Consider the following 25,686-nt stretch of genomic DNA (forward strand, 5'->3'; position numbering starts at 1 on the left):
GGGCTCAGTTGGTTGAGCATCCAACTCGTGGTTTTGGCTCAGGTCATGATCTCATGGTTTGTGAGTTCAAGTCCCGCTTGGGCTCTGTGCTGACAGCGTGGAGCCTGCTTGGGATTCTGTCCCTTTCCCTCTCTCTCTGCCCTTCCCCTGCTCATGTTCGCACTCTCTCTCTCAAAAATAAATAAATAAACTTTAAAAAACAAGAAATTTTAAATTCAGCAAATATGTAGAAGGAAGTTAAGTGGCTGCTGCATTACGAATGGTACTGTGTGGGGGCGCCTGGGGGGCTCCGTCAGTTGAGCGTCCGACTTCGGCTCAGGTCATGATCTCACGGCTCGTGGGTTCAAGCCTCATGTTGGGCTCTGTGCTGACAGCTCAGAGCCTGGAGGCTGCTTCGGATTCTGTGTCTCCCTCTCTCTCTACGCCCCTCCCCCACTCATGATCTGCCTCCCTCTCTCCCTCTCAAAAATAAATAAACAGACATTAAAAAAAACTGTACTGTGTACATGTGAAATACCAAAGGTAAAACTTGGTTTACCTTTAAATATGATGTCAGGAAAGAGCACATGTTAATGTAGTTTCTTGTTAATTCAGGTAACCTGTGGCTCTTTGGGGAAGAGCCACCCGGAGGCAGAGGTCTGCATGAGAAGCAGGCTTCTGACCTGGGCTGTGGCGTGCAGAGCACATGTCCTATTCTTACTGGTCCCTTCCAGAATCGGAGCATTATTGCCCCTTGGCGTGCATGTGCCATGAAGACCTTCTCTTTCCCTCCTCTCTTCCCCCGCGAATACAAGTCACACTTTTCCTTAGTACTTGTGCTTATGTTCAGCAGGTTTCCTGGCATACTTGTGGCTGTTCTAATATTCAGTAATATTTTCTTTTTTTTTTAATTTTTTTTTTCAACGTTTTTTATTTATTTTTGGGACAGAGAGAGACAGAGCATGAACGGGGGAGGGGCAGAGAGAGAGGGAGACACAGAATCGGAAACAGGCTCCAGGCTCCGAGCCATCAGCCCAGAGCCTGACGCGGGGCTCGAACTCACGGACCGCGAGATCGTGACCTGGCTGAAGTCGGACGCTTAACCGACTGCGCCACCCAGGCGCCCCTATTCAGTAATATTTTCTTAAGGAAACCCCTTCTCTGGAATTTTGGAATGCAGTTCTACGCCTCTGTTTTTTACCCTCCTGTGAACATTCTCTGATAAGTATTTCATTGGAAAGGCTGGTAGGCACTTCTGTTCCTCTTTTAACCTTTTCTAGGCTAAGTAAATGTTTTTGCCGAAAACATAAAAAAATTATAATAATTGATGTCTTCCCTTTTTCCCGCTGAAATAAATCATGTGTGTTTTAGATACATTGGATTTAAAAATGTACAGCTTGGAGCATCTTCGGTTAAAATTTTGGAAGGTCTAGTTAGAGCTGAGTACATCTTTTTTGCCTGTAAGATACAGAAACAAGAAACAATTTACTCTACCTAGGAGGGTGACTGTTCATAATATGAAAGGATACTGAGTGTATCGCTGGGATTACGGGGAATCCCAGTGTATTGCTGGGAATACCGAGTGTATTACTGGGTAATAACGAGTGAGCCCGACTAGGGAAAAATGTCTAAAAAGACATCTTAGATGATAACAAAACGTAGAGAAACAGTGATCTGGAGTGCAGACCCGACTAGTGTTGTGTCTCGTATATATGGACCCATCTCTTTGGAATAACCATTATCTTTTAGTTCCTGTGCATTTTTATATTCTGGATGCGAACCTACTTTAAATGGCAACATATTTGCTATTGAGTACAAAACACTGCAGTTTAATTTGCATGGCATATATAGATTCCATCCCCCAAGTCTGCATTAATTGTGTGATTGAAATATTTAGTTCTCAACAGTCTTAAAATTTGTTTTTCTGTTTTATAAGATACCTACTCTACTTGTCAATTAAAAATCACTACAGATTTTTTTCCCTTTCTATTTAATAGACTTACTGTTTAGAGCAGTTTTAGGTTTACAGAGTAATTGAGCAGAAAGCATGGGGAATTTTGATATAACCCCGTCCTCCTTTTATTAACATCTTCCATTAGTGTATGATTAATGAATGTTGATAAGTTGCTATTAACTAATGTCCAGGTGTACATTAGGACTCATTCTTTATATCGTACAGTGACAAATGTAGGTCGTACCCACGATTATCAAATATCCACCATTACAGTTCATGACTTTGTGAAAGATAGTTTTACTGCTTTAAAAATCCCCTGTGGAATAATGTTAAATGGAAATAAGTCCTTTTTCTTACCTTCCTTCCCAGTCTGACTCTAAGAAACTATTGTTGATATTTTCTTGTGTGCTTCAGTGACACAATGAAAGAATGAACTTTTGATCTTGCCCATACGATACAGGTAGATACCCCGTATTTTCCAGCAGCAGCAGTGTAAAGCCGCTTTACTTTACTCTTGAAGCCGCTTAAAGAAAGGGATTGTGGGTGACTGAGGAGCCGGTCCCGCGCATCTGTTAGCGATGGTGTCCAAGAAGGAGGCCGTAAGGTGGCATGTCTGACTTGGCACTGAGGCTGGTGTGGCTACTGAATGTCACAGCATGTAATTTAAGATGTGAGGGTTATTGGACACATAATAACATACTATTAGCTAGAAGAAGAAGACAGATGAAGACAGTGCTCTGACATGTAAACATGTACTGTGTTCATTTCGTGAATACCTTTGTCTCGGTAGAAAAACTTTTACTAATATTCAACAGTAGTTCCTCATTCCTGGCATTTTAAACTTTTAAGAAGCTTCCATTTATCATGTGATTAAATGCTTGTCAAAAACAGATATGTTATATTTTTGAAATATGGAGCTTGAAAAAAAATATACCTCAGTCTAGGAAGTTGTGAGGATGTTTTATGAAAAACATCAGGCATTACTTTAAGCTTTTGCATAAAATTATCAGAATATTTGCCATGGAAAAGTATTTCTGGAGATTTCTGCATGATAAATTCTTGATAGATATGTGTTAATTTTTAAAACATTTAAAAATATTTATTTTTGAGAGAGAGAAAGAGAGAGCACAAGCGGGGAAGGGGCAGAGAGAGAGAGGGAGACACGGAATCCGAAGCAGGCTCCGGGCTCCGAGCTGTCAGCACAGAGCCCCACGTGGGGCTCGAACTCAGAACCGGGAGATCATGACCTGAGCTGACGTTGGATGCTTAACCGACTGAGCCACCCAGGCAGCCCCCCCCCTTTTTTTTTTTAATGTTTTGTTTTGTTCTTTTAGATCTTTGATTGTTATTTACAGAAATTGTCTTTAGAGGGATTTGAAATGGAATAGAAACTTTTGGAGCTGAATAATAAATACAGGCCCATTATAAATATCCAGAGAAAAACTGAGTTTTGAAACCACAGTGTTGAGTCTGTCTCCCATGCTGATGTGTACCGACTTTTTTTTCTTCTTTTTTTTAACGTTTATTTTTGAGAGAGAGGTAGAGTGTGAGCGGGGGAGGGGCAAAGGGAGAGGGAGACACAGAATCCGAGCTGTCAGCACACAGCCCAACGCAGGGCTCGAACTCACAAACCGGGAGATCATGTTCTGAGCCGAAGTCGGATGCCTAACCGACCGAGCCGCCCAAGCTCCCCTTGATATTTTTTAAATATCATAATTAGTTATTGTTTAATTGACCTGGTTGACTTTCAAAACTAATTGTGAAAGAAATAGAACTTAGTGATAATGCAAGTCAATAAATGGGTTTTTTGCTGTTTTTCTGTCATTCCACTGAGTGGAAAGTAGCATATATTTTATTAGAAAGCCAAGTGATGAGCTTATTTGCCTTGACTTTTTGTATTTTTCTTACCTTTCGTATGCATCGTTGAATTATTCTGGTTGTGTGCACTTTTGATGAATCATTAAATTTACGCTCACGTTCACCGCGGCATTATTTGCCGTAGTCAGAAGGTGGGGGCTGCTCATGGGTGTCCATGGAAGGATGACGGATGAACGAAATGTGTAAGCATACAGTGGAATATTACTCAGCTTTAAAGAGGAAGGAAACTCTGACGCCTGCTTCAGCAAGGATGAACCTTGAGCCTTGAGGACATGGAATGCTAAGTGAGACGCTAAGTGAAATAAGCCAGTCCCGAGCAGGGAAGTAGGAGGTATCTAGAGTGGTCAGAGTCACAGAGAGTAGAGTGAGTGGTGGCTGTGAGGGGCGGGGGGGGGGGGGGAGGAGCTAGAGATTATTACTAGACTATGAAAAGAACAGAAAAAGAGAGGTTCCTAACAAGTCAACATTCACTATGGAGAAAGAATTGGGAATAATTCTAGGAAGAAATGGGAACCCCCAAAGGATGTATGTAATGGGACACAGATGGGGTTAAACAAACAAAGGCTGAGGACTTTTTCTCTGCAATTCTAAGCTCACAATGGGAGGATACTAAAAATATATGGTAATCTTCTTTCCTGTGTAACTCCTGATTTCCTCAATAGAATTCATTTGCGTTTATACGTATTAAACACCAAAACGGAATATAAACTGACCTTACTTTTTAAATTCACATATTTAATTGTGACATATCATGCGTATTTCATTACTTTTCAAATTCCATTCTACGGAATTCCATTTCCCTACTCATTTATTCACATTCAAAACCTATGACATTGCTTCTTCCAAGCAAGACTTCATTCTAGGAGCTCCAGGAGTCAAACAAGTGTGTTTCCTAACCTCGAGTAGCTTATAATGATTTAGGGGCTTTGAAATGAATATTTAAATATCAGATGTCTGAAACTTTAAATTTTAGAATCAGACACAAGGACTAGGAGGAGATATTTTTAAAAGCTAGAATAGGAAAGATTTCTGAAATTAGAAATTTGACAACTTGGCTAAGAAGAGCCTCTGCTCATAGAGCTACTCTTCTCAGCAAAATACGTATTCTTCAGGGAGATGCACAATCTTAACTTACTCTTCATGGAGTTATTTCAAAAACACAGGGAAATACCTTTGTAAGGTAAATGTTGAGAAATAATGTAAACATCTAAGTTTCTACATTTTCTAATATTATTTTAGTCTAAATGTAGAACAAAAGATAGAGACAAAGGAAAATCCTGTATCTCACCAAAATAAAAACTGCCCGGGGCGGGGGGCAACCTACAATAGATAATTGGATCCAATAAAATTTCATTTAGGCATGAGTATTATCAGTCATGTTACTATCACAGCAAGAATCCTTATCCTTAACCAAATATCATATTTCCTCCATTATGGGAAAGCTTTTCCCAATATAATTTGATGGTCATTATATATTTTCCAGCCCATTCATTTATCAGCCTTCACCTGTAGGTTTGACCAAAGTAAAACAAAACAAAACAAAACAAAAAATTCAACGTGACCTGTATCTGTTAAATGGTTTGTTCTGATTAACTTTCCATTACACACATAAAATGATGATACACAGTCTACTGTTAAATTTTAAGAGTAAGTAAGGGAGAAAACTAAATTTAGAGCAGGAAAGTGAGTTTCACAGGAGGGTACTTTACCTTGGTACCGAAATCTAAGTCTTGGCTAGCTGATGTAGGCCATGAATCATCAGGACCAGGTTTGTCAGAAAGCCTTTAGAGCAAAAATATACAACAAAAACATGTTCATTTATTTAAAAACAAAATTTCAAAAATTAAGGGAAAGGTCAGCTATCTGTTTATTCAACGAAGTCTCTTGGTATAATTAAAAGTTGGCCTCTGGTTTTTTCATTTTTTATTTTAATTCCAGTAATAGTAACATCCAGTGTCTTATTAGTTTAAGTTGTACAATATAGTGATTCACCAACTCCATAGTCACCCCGTGCTCATCATGGCAAGGGCACTCCTTCATCCCCATCACCTCTTTCACCCCTCCCACCATTCACCTCCTCTCTGGGAACCATCTGTTTGTTCTCTGCAGTTAAGAGCCTATTTCTTGGTTTGTCTCTCCTTTTTGTCTCCCTTTGCTCATTCGTTGTTTCTTACGTGCTACATGAGTAAAATCATATGGTATTTGTCTTTCCCTGACTTTTCTTAACCCACTAATCTCAGGCTCCATCCAGGTCATTTCAAATGGCAAGATTTCAGTTTTTTATGGTTCAGTAATATTCCAGTGTGTGTGTGTGTGTGTGTGTGTGTGTGTGTGTGTGTGTGTGTATGGATATACATATACACACACGTACATACATATAGGACTTCTTTTTCATTCACTCATTTGTCAATGGACCCTTGTGCCGGCTATTGGAAATAATGCTGCAATAAACACAGGGGTGCGTGTGTCCCGTGGAATTCGTGTTTTTGTATTCTCTTGGGTAGTATCCAGTAGTGCAATTACTGGATCATAGGAGAGTTCTGTTTTTAAGTTTTTGAGGAACCTCCATACTGTTTTCCACAGGGGCCGCACCCATTTGCATTTCCACCAACACTGCAAGAGGGTTCCTTTGTCTCCACATCCTCGCAAACACTTGCTTCTTGTGTCCTGGAATTTAGACATTCTGACAGGTGTGATGTGGTATCTCGTTGCAGTTTGGGGGAGCATCTTTTCATGTGTCTGTTGACCATCTGTATGTTGTCTTTGGAAAAATGTCTGGTCATGTCTTCTGCTCATTTTTAAACTGGGCTTTTTTGGAGGGGGGGGATGTTGACTTGTATCAATTTTTTATACATTGTGGATACTAACCCTTTACTGGATTTGCAAAACATTTGCAAATATGTTCTCCCATCCCAGAGGTTGCCTTTTAGTTTTACCGCTTCCTTCACTATGCAAAATCTTTGTAGTTTGATGTAGTCCCCAAAGTTTATTCTTGCTTTATTTCCCTTGGCTCAGGAGACATAATGAGTAAAATGTTGCTATAGCCAAATTGAGAGAAATGATGGCCTGTGGTCTCTTCAAGGATATTTTATGGTTTCAAGTCTCACACTTAGGTCTTTAATTCATTTTGTGTTTATTTGTGTGTATGATAGAGAAATTGGTCCACGTTCATTCTTTGGCATGTGGCTTGTCCACTTTTCCCAACACCATTTGGTGAGGAGACTGCCTTTTCCCCACTGGATAGTCTTTCCTGTTTGTGGACCATACAGTTATAGATTTATTTCTGGGTTTTCGGTTCTTTTCCATTGAGCTATGTGGCTAGGTTTTACACCAGTACCCATCATACTGTTTGGATTACTACAGCTTTGGAATAAAACTTGAAATCTGAGATTGCGATACCTCCAGTTTTCCTCTTTCGCAATATTGCTTTGGCCATTCAAGGTCTTTGTGGTTCTATACAACGTTTAGGATTGATTGTCTAGCTCTGTGACAAATGCTATTGGTATGATGACAGGGATTGCATTACATCTGTATTGCTTTGGGTAGTGTACACACTTCATTTATTTTTTTATTTCTTTTTAACTTTTTTAGTGTTTATTTATTTTTGAGACAGAGAGAGACAGAGCATGAATGGGGGAGGGGCAGAGAGAGAGGGAGACACAGAATCGGAAGCAGGCTCCAGGCTCCGAGCCATCAGCCCAGAGCCCGACGCGGGACTCGAACTCACGTACCGCGAGATCGTGACCTGAGCTGAAGTCACACGCTTAACCGACTGAGCCACCCAGGCACCCCAACACTTTAAAAATATGTATTCTTCCCGTCTATGAGCATCGGATGTCTTTCTCTTTGTTTCTGTCAACTTCAATTTCTTTCTTCAGTGTTTTACGGTTTCCAGAATATAGGTCTTTCAAAATGTGGACCCTGTTTTAAAAAAGCTTTCAGTTCTCTATTTTGCCTCTACCTCTCCTAACCTGTGAAATCTCCAGGAAAGACCCACTCTGAGTTTCCATAACAAGGGTGACAGGCAGGGAATTCTCTGAAATGGTTGAAAATTAAATCTATAAACGTTACCACAATGACTTCTCACCTCACATCTGTCAGAATGGCTCAGTTTCACCACACAGGAAACAAGGGATGCTCAGGGTGTGGAGAAAAAACAACCCTTGTGCACTCCTCATGGGATGTAAATTGGTATCGTAACAGTGAAAGCCAGTATGGACGGGCCTCAACAAATTAAAAATACACCATAGGATCCAGTAATTCCACTACTGGGTATTTATCTACCCAAGGGAAATGGAAATACTAATTTGAAAAGATATATGCACCCCTATCTTTATTATAGCCTTATTTACGATAGACAAGATATGCAAGCAACCCAAGTGTCCACCAATACATGAACAGACCACACACACACACGCACATACACACACACACAATGGAATATTACACAGCTATAAAACAGAATGATCTTGCCATCTGCAACATCATGGGTATACCTAGACGGCTGAGGCTAAGTGAAATAAGTCAGAGAAAGACAAATCCTATATGATTTCACTTCTATGTAGAATCTAAAAAGGGGAACAAATGAACAAACAGAGAAGAAGCAGAAACAGACCCATAAATGCAGAGAATTGGCTGCTGCCAGAAGAGAGGGCGGTGGGTGGTTGGACAAAGTGGGTGAAGGGGAGAGGGAAGTTCAGGGTTCCAGTTGTAGAATGAATAAATCACAAGGCTCAAAGGTACAGCACAGGGAATCTAGTCAGTGGTATCGTAATAGCATCATACATTAACAGATGGGAGCTATGCTTATGGCGAGCATCGTGGAACATCCAGAGTTGTTGCATCACATATTACATTGTGTGTCAGACCTCCGTTTAAGTAAATATACCAAAGTTAATGTTTCTATGATATGAGTGGAAGTACTAACTAGAGATTAAAAGATTAAAAGTTCCCAAGGCCAACTTTGTTCCTCTACTGCTCTTGCCTTATTCAGGTCCATAATAACTAGCAAGACCTTCCAAGCCTTCAGGGGCATTCAGCTACCCAAGGAGAGACACTGTGATCAAAATGGTCCTGGTAGTTGTGCCTCTATTTCTCTATATGCTGCCTGAATATTTTCTTCCCGATGAGCTCCCACTCCTACATCACTCTTCCACATGGTTCAGTGGCATTCTCCAACCTTTCAGTCTTTAGCCTATGAAGGCACAGACTCGTACAAGAATGGGCTCAAATGACCGAAGGTAGGAGCCATGTCCTGCTCCTGGAAAACAAGCTAATTGGGAGTCTCAGTCATCCGCACAGTTACCTCAACATAGGCATGTTATCACCTATCCAGATGAAGCTCCCTTACTGATTTGACAAGTCAGTCCTACCCCTGCCCAGCCCTACAGGTACATGGGAAACGCATCACAGATTTAGGAAAAGAGGTGGAGTGAGGAGACAGCTTGCCTTGGGCCATACATCTCTGTTGTTCAGAATCTCCACCACCCACCCCCAATTCCTTGAGAGGATCTAAGCCATCCTCCCTAAGTTGGGGTGGAAGTCGATGATATCATACTTCTATTTGCTGTAAACAGACTCTTCCCAGCAGCTCAAATGATTTTTAATCTCTCTCAACAGAAAATCTGAGGTATGCCCGCACCTTCAATGAACACAACACACACAAAACCAGAAACCTGGTCAGGACCCTCTTGAACTCTCTATTTGAATATGCCTTTCTAAACAACTCCCCTAATCCTGGGTCCTTCATTCCTGTCTTTCACCTTTATCTCACTTGGCATAAACCCCCATATTCTGACATCTCTTCTAAAACTCTTATTCCTATCCAACTCAGTGTTCATCTTCTTGAAACCTGGTCTCCTCTCTAATTCGATTCTTTCTCTCCTTCATTGTATTCATTAGACCCACTCTCCAGCTTTCTATTATTAAAATATTTGCCTGCCAGATGAAGACAAGAAAGAAAGAAAGAAAGGAAAGAAAGAAAGAATGAACCCGAATTGAAATCTCATTTCTGTCACTTATCATATGCAAATAGGTCACTTCAATCTCTTTTGAGTTTCAAATTCTCCATGGAAACAACCATTGGGCAAGGAGGTTAAACAGAGGTTGAAGTACCAAAGGGTATTTTGATGAATTAATCTCTGAGGTTCCCTAAATCGTGAGATTCTAAGTGCTTTTGATTTGGCTTCTGGAAAAGTGGATAGTCCTTCACTGGCAGAAGTGGAAAAATTAATGGAAAAAGAAAAAGAAATACCAAGAAAACCAGAGAAGAAAGTAAAAAGGCAAAAACACAGTACAGAAAAGTCATGGGAAAAAACATCTCCAAACAAAGAAAAAGCTTCCTAGAACTAGTCAAGGGTGCTAGCCCAAAGGGAAACCAGACTGGGAACTTAGGCAACAGAGAATCATATAGCAATATCCTCGAAACAGAGGCTGAATTTAATTAACGTAACATGGTCTACAACTAGATATCCTTCCCTTACAGAAAAATGATTTGTCTCAGAAGAGGAGATATCACCATATCTAAGGCGCTGCCTGACAAGATCTTGCTTATTATGTGAAAGCCGTGACACCATGGCCATAGCTGACATCCACCCTAAAATCTCTGATGGTAAAAACAAGGGACTAGTTACCACTGCACTAATGACTTTTGTTAGCACTAGTGGTCACATATATAAGGGCAAATGCTTGGAGTAACCTGGGTTCTTAAGAAAACCCTAAATTAGAGTTCCGAAATCCTTACCTTTGACATTCTGAGTTGATCTGCCCTAGGATCCGGATCTTCATCTCAGTGCTGCTGAGGAAACAGAGAATGGATGTGGAAGCTACACAAGCTGACGGGCAAAGCCCCCCAGCTATCCATTAACTATGGAATCATGGGGCGAGTAATCCACCTCCCTGAACCACACTTGCCAAAGAAATTAAAAGTAGGCTACAATAACACAGCTACTTTGCAAAGCTATGCAATGACTATATAACTGAACAGATGTTACACATAGGATATAGTGTCTAGTCCAGGGTAGAACACTCAACAACTGCTTTTGTTCTCTGCATTCCCTTAGGAAACACATAATTTTCACTTCATTAATTTCATTTCCTTTCATTTCATTTAATTCCTTTATACTTTGAGGATGAGTGCGCACAGAGAGAGGGAAAGATATCCCAAGGAGCCTGTCAGCGCAAAACCCGACGAGGGGCTTGAACTCACAAACCTGAGTTGAAATCAAGAGTCACACTCTTAACTGACTGAGCCCCCCAGGTGCCCCAACAAATGTCATTTTTATTTTCATTTTTTATTTTATTTTTTTTTTAATTTTTTTTTCAACGTTTTTTATTTATTTTTGGGACAGAGAGAGACAGAGCATGAACGGGGGAGGGGAAGACAGAGAGGGAGACACAGAATCGGAAACAGGCTCTAGGCTCCGAGCCATCAGTCCAGAGCCCGACGCGGGGCTCGAACTCACGAGCGAGATTGTGACCTGGCTGAAGTCGGACGCCTAACCGACTGCGTCACCCAGGCGCCCCACAAATGTCATTTTTAAAACCCATAAAAATCCTATCTGGTTATAGAGTCTTCCTCAGCATTCTTATCTGCTCCTAGAGAAGAAAGCAAAATACATGTTAAATCAACAATCGAAAAATATAGGAAGTTACAAGTGTATGGCTTATGATTTGTTAAAAAGTATTCCTTTGGGGGCGCCTGGGTGGCGCAGTCGGTTAAGCGTCCGACTTCAGCCAGGTCACGATCTCACGGTCCGTGAGTTCGAGCCCCGCGTCAGGCTCTGGGCTGATGGCTCGGAGCCTGGAGCCTGTTTCCGATTCTGTGTCTCCCTCTGTCTCTGCCCCTCCCCCATTCATGCTCTGTCTCTCTCTGTCCCAAAAATAAATAAAAAACGTTGAAAAAAAAATTTGAAAAAAAAATTAAAAAAAAAAAGTATTCCTTTGGGACCACACCTGGAAACCACACTACACTGAATGGTAATTATACGATTGGTAGGGATAAAGCACTAAGATATCTTACTTTCTCCTCTTTATTGACGAAAAGCAAGAATAGGTTTTATCGGAATTTGACACCTACAGGTGAACTGATGTTTACAATGACCATCACTGACCGACTCTGTGACACTGGAGGAAATTGGTATCGTTAGGAGAATGATTATCATGAGCTGACAATGTCAAACTGAAACTAGCATAATTTTTCTGGACTTCCACTACTAGAGGAGTTGAAAGAGAGTATGTTTATTTTGCTCTAACACAGCAGAACTTCCCCAGCCCCTCAGTAGAGACTGTTCACTTTTAGGATGAAACACCCTCTTACAAAGTGTGCTGTATAGCTATTGTCCTTTGCAGCATGGCCAAACCATAGCAAACACACTCTCCCTGACCTTATTTCCAATGGCAAGGTAAGTAAGAAGGATTTGGCATTCCACTTTGATAAAGTTCTAACCTCTTGGGACTGTCTCCTTCCATTGCTAGAGAGTCTATCTAGACCCACGCACATCACAGAGGAGGATGATCCAATGTGAGTGCTACATAGTGGTTCATGATGTCATTTTTCTCAACCCTCCCCATTAGGTGACACACATCTAGAGCAATCATGCCTTTTTTCATGGAAGGCAGAGGTCATCAGACCCTCTACTGAAGAGCAACAAAACAAAGGGCAAAGAATGTCTTGAATGCCTACCTTCAATTACCAGGGAATTTTAACTTTCTAAACATTCAAAGATATCCACTGTATGATTCTAACTATATGACACTCTGGAAAGAGCAAGGCTATGGAGGTAAGGGTTGGGGTGAATGTAGGGATAAAGGGGCACAGCACAGAGGACTTTTAAGGCAGTGAAACTCTTTCACACGATACCACAAAGGTGGATTCACATCATTACACATTTGTTAAAACTCACAGAATGTATAACACCAAGGATGAACACTAATGCAAATTAGAGATTTTGCCTGAAAATGAAGAGTTAGTGTCCATATAAAATGCACGACTGTTCTCAGGGTGCCTGGGTGGCTCAGTTGGTTCAGCGTCCAAGTCTGGATCTGAGCTCAGGTCATGATCTCACAGTTCATGGGATCAAGTCCTGCATCAGGCTCTGTGCTGACACCACAGGATTCTTTCTCCCCTCTCCCTCTGCCCCTTTGCTGCTCACACACATGCATGCTCTCTCGCTGAAAACTAAACCAAGGAACTGAAAAAAATATACTACAAAAAATGGACCACTGTCGTGCAAGATGTTGGCAACAGGGGAGGCTAGGCGTGTACAGGGGTATGGTATATGGAGACTCTCTGTACTTTCTATTATATTTTGCTGTGAACTTAAAACTTGTGTAAAAAATAAGGCTTATTAAATGTATAGAACAACACCAACAACAAGACATGGTATCCACTGAAGCTACTCTTAGCATATATTAACGCATGATACAGTCACCTTGAAAATGAAGATAGAGATCAAAGTAACACAGTAGGGGGACTGTCTCCCATATGGAAGTATATGAAAATACATAAAGCAAAATGCAAAAATACAAAAGTTATTTGTATACTTAGGCAAGAAAACAATTGGTGAATATGATCAAATATCTTATAAGTATATACAGGGATTCAGCACTATAGGAATCAAACCTGGGTTTTCCTTATAATTAAGAGATTTTATTCTAATTTTAAGTCAAAAATCATTATGTTGATCATATCTAAGAATCCTAATGAAAGCTTAGCCACATAAAAAAAGATTATAATGAACTAATATTGCCCTAGCAATCTTTGTGCAAATACCTACCTCATATGGATGATGAAACTGAAACCAGTACCATGGTAACCATCATATTACTTGCTAGTAAAATAAAATCTTAAGACAGCACCAAAAATTAAGTCAGGGCTATAATTCCTATGCAGAACAGGTTTCATCCAGCGGGCCAAAGATGGCTACCCTCCGAACATCCTACTTGAATGACTGGCCCTTGGTGGTTCCCTGGGATCTTGGATCTCAGGAGGGTTCCCACCATTCCCTAGCTGGTTAAGAGTCGCTCACTCTGCCTAAGTGCTGGTACAATCAATGTGCTTCAGGCCGTACACTTGATTTCCTTCTGCAAACCTGGAATTTGGGGACATGCTAAGGAGAAGATGCCTATGTGATTAGCATCTGATGAAACCTCGGGCACTGAGTATCCATAAGCCTCGTACTGGCAGACAGCATTTCACTTGTGCTGCCCTAATTGCATGCTGGAGGAATTTAGCACATCCTGCTAACTCCATAAAGATAGGATTCCTGGAAGCCTGCGCTTCGTCTCCTCTGGACTTCACCCCATCCACCTTTTCTCTGTGCTGATTGGCCTTTCCAGCCTGTCCCCATACCAAACCACAGGCATGACTACAACTACATGCTGAGTCCTGTGAGCTCTTGTAGTGAATAATCAAATCTGGGTGTCGTTGGGATGCCTCTAACACAACTGCATTATATGAAATTTTATTATTTGGGTTGATGTCTTACACGTGGTTACAGTCAGAAGGTTATGTCACAGAATACCTTTCCTGTAATCTCTTTTTCTTGATATTTGCCTTGAAAATCCCTACATTCCTATATATCCATTTGAAGAAAGGCTTAAAAGGAATAGATGAATTCATGATGTCAGAAAGTGTGAAACAAGCAACAATCCTATTTTACTCAGAAGAAACAAAAAAGAGAGAGAGAATCTTGGTGATTGCCCCTATGTTCTACCATATAAAAGTTCTCTCAAATATGAAAAATCAGTTAATTTTATCCAACTAACTAGGACTTAGTTCATTTTCCTGTCAGATAGGAATCAAAGAAGTAACAGGGGTCATTCTAGAACAATCAGAACTATCAGAATATGAAAACACACTGCTGATCATAGTTTTTTTGTTTCTTTTCCTTAATTTCTTAGAAAATTAAAAATATAGTTCACCTAGTAAAGGCAGTTATTGCCAAAATAAAAGTCAAAAATACTGCATCCAAAATGTCAGATGAGTTATGTTGATGTCTCCCTATCTGACCCTCCTTCCCATTCTCTTATTTTGCCCTAAATGTTACTACCGTATGAAATACCCCCATTTTATATGGCATTAACGTATATACATTTATTGCTGACTACAAATGCTTATGTTCATCCATGGCAGTTAGGACATAACTCTGCATCATCAGCTAGGTCAGTCCTTAATGTCTTCGCAACAGTGAGGATAACAGTAAGAGTGGGAACATTTTGGGATACTACTCTGACAGATTCTGGTACTAGAAGCTCACCTGATAGTGTTGTTGCATTTCAAATAGTCTGCTCTTCCTTTTAAAGAACTAGTGTATTTCACCACCTTCCAGTAGAAACACAATACACACCGGCTTACTTTCCTTCATTTACTCCCTGTAGTCTCCACCGTTCTTATCATTCCCTCTTTGGCTCTTCTCTTATTTCCTGAGGTTCCTTAGGCCTTCCAGTGTCTTGAAAGGGAACTAGTCATTTAGCTCCTTTGGTGGCACTCTCAATTTAATCTGTTGCTGACATCACATATATGCAACTTATCTCCTTTTCACATCTCTTTCTCTTTCCTATGCACTTAACAGGCGGTTTTCTTTAGATATTAGAATATATCAGTGTTCCTGTTTTAAATCAACATTCTGTCAAATAACCTTTGAATAAAATACTGGTCTTACCTTCTACTTGTCCATTTAATATACTTTGCACTTTCTGATCCGCAGCACCAGAGAAATGAAGAACATATTTGTTGGGCTTCTCAGACATACTCTGTTAAAAGTAGCATCAGTAATGAGTTGCGTGAAGACTTCCTAATCCTTTTCCAAGAAAATATCTGAATTTATGATTTTAATAACAATCAGACTTCCAAATAAGAAAAACGTATTGAAAACCAAAACATTTAAATACAAAACCTCGTATACGCTCTCTTGATTCAGCGTCCCTTTGAATCTTCATTTGGCTATTGACTCTCTAAACTGATCATGGAAGGCCAGAATAAATACTTTCAAAGGCAGAAGCCTGGCTTGTATGCAGATTTCAAAAAGGAACTAACAAAACACCTTCCTTTGCATTCCCGACCAAAATAAAAGGACATTTGAAATAAGTATTGAAACAAATTCTTTAAAAGTGTACTTGCTATAAATTAAAACTGCTTCTAATAACATGACAGACGTTTGTTTCAGTGTCAATTCATACCTCACATGATAAACTTTGGAGTATACCATGTTGGGTATAAACAAAACACTGTTGTAGCTGCTGCTTCCTTTAGGTAAGCAAAGGCTTGACCTTTTTCTTGATGAAAGAAAGGTTGGATCTAATGGCAAAGTAGTAAGAAAAACTTTTCTTAAAATTATGATTAACTAATAGCAAAAAAATTGTAGATATACGTATGGAACTTTCAAAATGTGTAGTAAGCATTCAAACGGCAAGTATAAGAACATGTATGTCTTAGTCACCTGAAATGTGCCAAACACTCATTTCAGTATGCACATTTTCTTTTCTACACACAACAATAATAATGATTATGATGATGGAGTGGGTCTTCCTACATCTTGGTCACTCTAAGATGTTGGAGTAAAATGATGATCCGTGGTCCTCTCTGTCCGGAATGTCCCTTGCCACGGTCTACACGACTGGTCCTTCTCATCTTTCACTTGGCACCTTTTGCCACTCTCAGATCTTTTCTGACTACCAAAATTCCCACTCCCACTCTCATCCTCATCCTCACTACAAACGCCCCCAATATTCTCTCAACTAACATTGTCCATTTTCTATTGATGAAGCCTTTATACTGACTTATAATGGATTGCTGTTGACTTACTTTTCTGCTCCGACCACTACAACCTAACCCCTCCACTTGTACACTCAGTATCTAACTGCTTCATACATACTCAGCATACAAGGACCAATTAATTAAGGTCAAAACATTTACACTAATCTCACTGAGAAGATCTCAAAAGTACCAAATCACTATACTGTTGACCTTTGAGCAAAGCAAGAGTTACGGGCTCTGATGGCCATGCACTCGAAAATCCACAAGTATCTTTTGAATCCTCAAAAACAAAATAAAAAAAAAAATCTCCTAGTGAATTTCCTACTTTAAGAGCAATTACACTTAAAAATAAAAAATATAGGGGCGCCTGGGTGGCGCAGTCGGTTAAGCGTCCGACTTCAGCCAGGTCACGATCTCGCGGTCCGTGAGTTCGAGCCCCGCGTCGGGCTCTGGGCCGATGGCTCGGAGCCTGGAGCCTGTTTCCGATTCTGTGTCTCCCTCTCTCTCTGCCCCTCCCCCGTTCATGCTCTGTCTCTCTCTGTCCCAAAATAAATAAAAAATGTTGAAAAAAAAAAATTAAAAAAAAAAAAAATAAAATAAAAAATAAAAAATATATATATTTTATTAATATATGTATTTTATTAATATATATATTTTATTAATATATATTATTTATATAATATATATATTAAAAACCAAAATATTAAAGCAGAAGCCCTTGTATATGCTCTCTAGATCTAATCTACCTTTCAGCCTCATTTGGCCATTAACTCTGTAAACTGAGCATGGAAGGTCAGGGTTAGGATAACGGATGCTGACCTTACCAACAATCTAAACAGTCGAGTAATGCATTTTTTCTCTGTTATATGTATTACATACTGTATTCTTACACTATAAACTAAAGAAATGTTACTAAGATAATCGTAAGGAAGGGGTGCTGGGTGGCACTGTCGGTTCAGGGTCAGGCTCTTGACTTTGGCTCAGGTCATGATCTATACCTCCTGGGTTCAACGCTGGCAGTGTGGAGCCTGATGAAGATTCTCTCTCTGCCCCCGCTTCCCCTCCTCACGTGCTCTGTCCTCTCATTCTCTGAAAATAAACAAAAACAAGAAGAAAAAGAATATCATAAGGAAGAGAAAATATATTTACAGGATGGTACTGTATTTATTGAAAAAAATCTGTGCGTCAGTGGACTCCCACAGTCCAAACCCATCTTGTTCAAGGGTCAACTGTATACCTATATGATGTCTCCACTAAGAGACTACTGGAACTTATCATAGCCTCAAATTAGAAATACAAAAACCCATTCTAACTTTCCCATTCTTTTCTGGACACTATGGCCATTTTATTGGCCTTCGAACATCTTCACATTGAAAACAAGTATTCTTGCGGGTCCTGGGTGACTTAGTCGATTGGCACCCAACTCTGAAATTGTGAAAAGGAAAGTAAAAGGAGGCAGGAGGAGTTAAGATGGCAGAGGAGGGGGATCAGAATTTCCCTTGTCCCTCAAACACAGCAGTATTGAGGTCACAACACTTGGAATACCAGGAATACAGGCTGCAGAGGGACAGAATAATCTCCATAGGTGCAAACAGACAGCTTGGCGGGACAGAAGGGTGTGTATGCGAATTGGGAGACATAAAATGGGCAGCACAGGCATGGAGTGGGGGAAGTCCTTAGGTGGAGAAACCAAAGGAAGATAGAGAGGCTGTGGGATGTGTATTTGGATATGAGAAAAACTGTCCGGACCACAGACCAAGGAGAGTTCCAGAGAGCCAGTTTCTACTTTGCAAAACAGCCTTAGAAGCTAAAAAACAGAATTTTCAAGGTTTCCAGACTTTCTCTAGACCAGAGCTGCTACCTCCCATGCCTGGTGGGGAGGGAGCTCCCTCTAGGCTTGGTAGCAATCCCAGGGCTACACTGGGGGAGAACACCTTGAGTACGGTGGAAAGAGGAGGTATTGCAGCCAGGTTGCTCGCACACCCCGGTTTACAACTTTAATTACCTTTCCCCATACAAGGCAACATTGGGCAGATTCCAAGGATTAGAACATGAGTATCTTGGGGGGTGGGCATTATTCTGACACAGCTAACATTGCCCAGGAGTGTCTGGGAGCAAGTACTATTTGAATGTAGAAACCCCTCCCTCCATAGGTACCCAGGGAGAGAATAAGAGACACTTGGCCGGGGGGGGGGGCCCACTGGAGTCTCAGGGGGGCAGAACCCTTGAGTATCTGCACCATGTCCTGTGTTCCTTTCGCCCTTGTCCTCCTCAGTCTGCACAGGTGACAGCCGACCTGCCCTGGGTGGAAGATTTGTGGGGGACCTCTCAGCTCTGTTCCACCCCTTCACTCACCTGGCTTTGTGTTCTACCTGTTCCTTCCCATGCCAGGGTGTGTGTGGCCCAGGCAGGGCTGACTCAGCCACCCTCCGTATCCAAGAGCCCAGGACAGATGGCTACCATCACCTACACTGGAAACAGCAACAGTGTTGGCAACCAGGGAGCAGCTTGGTTGTAGAAACACCTGGGCCATGTTCCCAAACTCCTGACCCACAGAATTATAACAGATTTTAAGGGATCTCAGAGAGATTCTTAGGCTCCAGGTTAGGCACCCCAGCATTTCTCTCTCTGCGGCTTGAGCCTGGAGATGAGGTTGAGTATTACTGCCCAGCACGAGGCAGTGGCTTGGGGCCTGCATTGTGCTCAGGGCTCACAGGGAAGGGAGATTAAAACCCACGGGCTGCCTGCACCTATTCGCTGCCCAGAGCCTTCCTTGTCACTGTGCCTAGTGGGTAATTGGCTGCTGAGTTCCAGGGATGTGTCCGTGGGGTGGGGTGGTGGAGGGTGGTCACGCATGGCCATCCTTTCTCTTATGGTCTCCTGGAACTGGGTGTGTTGCCGCACCTCCATTTCTAAAGTCCTGAGTGTGGCCTGCTGAGTCAGCCGTCCTCACTGTCTGGGGCTCTTGGTCAGAAGATCACTCTGTCCTGCACTGGAAGCATGTTAGTTCCTAGGACCAGCTTGCCTAGGGAAAAAGCTCTCCCCTCAAAACTCTTGCTCACTCCCAGTCTCCTGCTTCTATATGTACACCCCCAAAGAGTAGACCCAGTTGATCCCTGGGTCCGATCTTAGACTGAGGGTTACTGGCTTGTTACAAGGAGGGCTCAAGTCTGCCAGAGTGGAACACCCATGAAATATGCTGAGAGCTGTCTCTCTGTCCCTGAGGACACATCCCTGCATTGTCCTCTCCCCCTAGTCAGGGATGACAGCATGGGAGGAACTGCAGGGTGAGGTGAAGACTGTCCACCCCTCATGACTGCCATAGTGGGAAGCTGGTTGGTCTTGGCCAGTCCATCACTGTCCTTTGTCCTTCTGATGTCCTCAATCTGGAACAAGTGTTGTCTGAGCACGGCTTCCCTCTGGCCCCCCTCTACAGGGATCTCCACCATGGAGGCCATTTCGCTGAGGTCAGGGCTTCGCCACGGAAAAGAGGCTGCAGCCTGAAGAGGAAGCTCGTGGGCAGCAAGGAGACCCCTGACTGTGACGAGGGGGCAGCGGACAGAGCATGGGGTGCAGTTCTGTCTCTCCAGGGTCCCCTTTGTACAGGTGCCTCTGGCCCTCAGGCAGCAGTGGGTGCAGTGGGTGCAGTGGGCCTGCCCTGCTAGAACCCCTGGGGCACAGTCCTGGCTCAGAGCTCAGATGGAGCTCCCTCCAAGGGTAGGAGAAGGATCTGCATGTCCCATTGAATAGGGTAAGTGGGTTCCTCAGGAAGCAGAGCTCCAGGGGCATGTCCATCAAAGCCTATGAGCTCACCTCCCCTCCTCCTCCCTCTCTGTCCGGGTGATCTGCTGTCCATGAATCAGGGGAGGCTCAGTCATTTCCTTCTTATCTGAGGGTACAACAGGACAATGACTTCAGCCTCACCATCCCCGTGTCTCTCTGCCTTTATTGCAGGGCCCTGGGCACAAACTGCACTGTCCCAGGAATCTCAGTGGTGGGGTATCCTGGCCAGAGAGGTCCCTATCTTGCACTGGGTAGGGCAGCATCTTTAGACTGTGCTGTGCAGGCTGGTATAAACCGCTCCCTGGTGCTGCCCCCAAAGCTGTGATGCCCAGAAGTTCTTGGTGCCCACCTCCTGGGATTATGGTTAGGCTTGCCCACTTCGATTAGTTGTGAACCATCTTGCATTCGATGGAAAACTTTGAGTCTGTTTAGAATGATGTATGTTCATTGAAGGAATGACGTAGGAAGTGACCACTAAGGATTCAAGTGTGAGTTCTGTTCCTTAGGAAGTTGTCTTGGTGACTTATCCCATGTCTTCAGTGACTATGGGGCTAAACAGGCTTTTCTGCCTGGTTTTGGACAAGAAATTGACTAACCTCTCTTCAGACAGGCTGCGTGCAGAGGTGACTAAACTCACGTTACAAGTTTGGATTAAATGGAAAATTGCCAGTTAAGTGCTTGGGACATGTGGGCGAGCATGGGGTGGGGGGGGGTGCTCTTTGGAAGAACCTGAGAGACTGTACAATGAACATGCCAGGAGGGCAGGGACACCACCGCACTACTGTGTATCCCATGTCCCCAGTAGAGACACCCAGCCCCTAGACATCTGTGCTTTAAGGAAAACAAAAGGCAGGCACACAACGTAGAACTGAAAAAAGAATGTCCATGATAGAGGCTGACTGGTACTGGCACGAAAACACTCAGATCAGTGGAACAGAATAGAGAGCCCAGAAATGGACCCACAAACGTATGGCCAACTAATCTGTGACAAAGCAGGAAAGAATACCCAATGGAATAAAGACAGTCTCTTCAACAAGTGGTGCTGGGAAAACTGGACAGCAACATGCAGAAGAATGAACCTGGACCACTTTCTTACACCATACACAAGACAGAGTTTGGGATTGGCTGTGGCAATGGTGGGGGGGTGACAGCTGTGGTGACAGTGGTCCTAGCATGGACCTCAGAGCTGCATGGAGGCTCAGGCCTGCTGAGTGAGGTCATGACCCAGTAATGCGGGGCCAGGCCTCCACACATTTAGTGATAACAGGACAAGCACCTTGCGAGGACCTTAGGCAAATAATACTTCTGTCTTCACAAGCGCCCCTTGAGGATGGTACTGGAATGACTGTCACTCCTATTTTAGACACGAGGAAAGGGACTCCTAGAGGGGTTTGTTGAGCCTGCCCTGGGTCATGCAGTGTGAAGGACAGAGCTGGGCATGGAGCAGACTGTGCAGATACAGATCCTGCACCCTCCCCGATGTACACCCGTTGTCCTGTCTCTGGGGAATCTCTGTCCTGTTCACCAGGTGCAAGGGGGTGTGTGCAGCATGCCTGTGTGAGTAAGAACTTTGCAGTCTCTGCCTCCATCGATCCTAATTATTCTCTGGAAGATACATATGAAATAAACACACAATAAAAAGTCACCTAGGAGGAGATCCCTGAAACAGATCACCTGAGCACAGCTCTAGTCAGGGAGCACTTGGGTGGCTCTCTTGGAGAGGCTAAGCCCCCAGCTAAGGAACGTATTCAGGGTAACTGGGGTGCAGCATGGGTCATGGCTGGGGTGAGCAGTGGTGGAAGCAATGTCTCCTGCAGAGGAAAAAGCATATGGATGGAATCAGGAGGTGACAAGGAAAATTTGAGAAGGAAGTGATGGGAGGCCTATGAGACAGGAGCTTTACCTCAGTCAACAAGACAACTAACCAACCCAGCAAACTGCAGGGTGTGCTTAGACACAGCTCAGGGCACAGAGTCAACTTGAAGCCACAATAACAGTGTCCTGAGGCTCAGACTTCCATGATAGGAGATACAGTGAGAATCTGAGTCCTCCCCAACCTCTGTGCCATACACACATCTGTGTGATACAGGTTTGGAATGGTCTCTAGGAAAACAGGATACAAAAATCAGCTGCATCCTCTTGGCTGCTGTAGACATCCTTTGAGCAGTTTGGAGCAATTCTGCATGTATTTTAAAGATGCAACATGGAGGGGCACCTGGGTGGCTCAGTCAGTTGAGAATCCGACTTTGGCTCGGGTCATGAGCTCATGGTCTGTGAGTTCGAGCCTCGAGTCAGGCTCTTTGCTGACAGCCCAGAGCCTGAGGCCTGCTTCGGATTCTGTCTCTCTCTCTCTCTGTCTCTGCCCCCCCCCCCACTCATGCTCTCTCGTGCACGCACATGTGCACTGTTAAAAATAAAAACATTAAAAAAAATTTTTTTTTTAATTTTTTTTTTCAACGTTTTTTATTTATTTTTGGGACAGAGAGAGACAGAGCATGAACGGGGGAGGGGCAGAGAGAGAGGGAGACACAGAATCGGAAACAGGCTCCAGGCTCCGAGCCATCAGCCCAGAGCCTGACGCAGGGCTCGAACTCACGGACCGCGAGATCGTGACCTGGCTGAAGTCGGACACTTAACCGACTGCGCCACCCAGGCGCCCCAAAAAAATTTTTTTAAGATGCAATGTGGATCTCCAATCACTGGAAGCTTTACATTGTATCTTGGAATCCCTGGATATGTTCACATTTCTTTTCCATAAATCACAAGTCTTATCAAGATAGCTTTTGATAAAACATTCCTGGCCAAAAATAATTATTTTCTTTTATTCCAAAATATCCATCTCTGTGACTGTGAGGATGAGTGAAATTTATAAGTGAAAGAAATCATAAATATCCAAATTTGACCACTACAAAATAATATATATAATAAGCTTTGAACAATTGTTTACTTTTTCCAACTTAAAAATAACACAACAAAACCACATCTAATAGCCTAAATTCAACTGAAGGATACTGTCAATATTAGCCACAGGTGCTGGGTTACATTATTCAGTATACTGTTTTAAGAAAATTCCTTTTATTCATTTATTTATTTTTAACACTTATTTAATTTTTGAGAGAGAGGGTGAGCATGAGTTGGGAAGGGGTAAGAAAGAGAGGGAGACAGATCATCTGAAGCGGGCTCTGCACCGAGAGCACAGAGCCTGACACAGGGCTCAAACTCATGAACCGTGAGATCATGACCTGAGCTGAAGTGGGATGCTTAACCAACTGAGCCACCCAGGTGCCCTTAAGAAAGTTCCTTTTAAGCCGGGGCAGAGGGGCAGCTCGCCAGCAAAGCAGAGCCCCCGAGTCTGGCTTGCAAAAACGGAGGGGCCGGACGGAGTGTGTTCTGACAGCAGGCAGGATTTAACATCTGGAAGGTTATAAGTTAACAGATCTGCTTGGAGAACGGGGGGCGGGGGGGGGTGCTGGAGGACAACGGGAGGGAGAGTTGTTGAGCCCCGGACAACAGAGCGCAGCTTGGCGGGGAACAAAGGCGCTTGCCAGTGCCATCTCCCTCACCCATCCCCCAGCCAAAATGCCAAAGGGAACCAGTTCCTGTCAGGGAACTTGCTTGCACCGCGCAAACACCCAATGCTGTGCTTCTGCGGATCCATCCCTCCAAAGGTCTGACTCCTTCCCGGTGCCGCAGGGCCCCTCACAAAACAGACCTCCAAAGGAAAAGCGAGCTGAGCCTGCCCCTCCCGCCCCCGTGCACCTTGCCGATCCACCCCAGCTAATACGCCAGATCCCCAGCACCACAAGCCTGGCAGTGTGCAAGTAGCCCAGATGGGCCACGCCACCCCACAGTAAATCCTGCCCCTAGGAGAGGGGAAGAGAAGGCACACACCAGTCTGACTGTGGCCCCAGCGGTGGGCTGGGGGCAGACATCAGGTCTGACTGCGTCCCGCCCACCAACGCAAGTTATGCAAGACAGCACAGGGGAAGTGCCCTGCAGTTCCGCACCACTCCAGGGACTATCAAAAATGATGAAACAGAAGAATTCCCCTCAAAAAAAATCTCCAGGAAATAACGACAGCTAACGAACTGCTCAAAAACTATTTAAACAATACAAGAGAAAGTGAATTTAGAATAATAGTCATAAAATTAATCACTGGGCTTGAAAACAGTATAAAGGACAGCAGAGAAGCTATTGCTACAGAGATCAAGGAACTAAGGAACAGCCAGGAGGAGCTAAAAAATGCTATTAATGAGCTGCAAAATAAAGTGGAGACAACCACAGCTCGGATTGAAGAGGCAGAGGAGAGAATAGGTGAACTAGAAGATAAAATTATGGAAAAAGAAGAAGCTGAGAAAAAGAGAGATGAAAAAATCCAGGAGTATGAGGGGAAAATTAGAAAACTAAGTGATGCACTAAAGGGAAACAAGTACTAGAAGAAATCATAGCTGAGAACTTCCCTGATCTGGGGAAGGAAAAAGGCACTGAAATCCAAGAGGCACAGAGAACTCCCTTCAGACATAACGAATCAATCTTCTGTACTACATATCATAGTGAAACTGGCAAAATACAAGGATAAAGAGAAAATTCTGAAAGCAGCTGGGGATAAACGTGCTCTAACATATAAAGGGAGACCGATAAGACTAGTGACGGATCTCTCTACTGAAACTTGGCAGGCCAGAAAGGAATGGCAGGAAATCTTCAATGTGATGAACAGAAAAAGTATGCAGCCGAGAATCCTCTATCCAGCAAGTCTGTCATTTAGAATAGAAGGAGAGATAAAGGTCTTCCCAAACAAACAAAAACTGAAGGAATTCATCACCACTAAACCAGCCCTACAAGAGGTCCTAAGGGGGATCCTGTGAGACAAAGTACCAGAGACATCACTACAAGCATGAAACCTACAGACATCACAATGACTCTAAACCCGTATCTTTCTATAATAACACTGAATGTAAATGGACTAAATGCGCCAACCAAAAGACATAGGGTATCAGCATGGCGAAAAAAAACAAGACACATCTATTTGGTGTCTACAAGAGACTCATTTTAGACCTGAGGACACTTTCAGATTGAAAGTGAGGGGATGGAGAACTATTTATCATGCCACTGGAAGTAAAAAGAAAGCTGGAGTAGCCATACTTATATGAGACAAACTAGACTTTAAATTAAAGGCTGTAACAAGAGATAAAGAAGGGCATTATATGATAATTACAGGGTCTATCCATCAAGAAGAACTAACAATTATAAATGTCTATGCGCCGAATATGGGAGCCCCCAAGTATATAAAACATAACATAAGCAACCTTATTGACACAAACATAAGCAACCTTAT

The sequence above is a fragment of the Neofelis nebulosa genome, chromosome 15 (genome assembly GCF_028018385.1).
Source record: "Neofelis nebulosa isolate mNeoNeb1 chromosome 15, mNeoNeb1.pri, whole genome shotgun sequence".
Taxonomy (NCBI): Eukaryota; Metazoa; Chordata; class Mammalia; order Carnivora; family Felidae; genus Neofelis; species Neofelis nebulosa.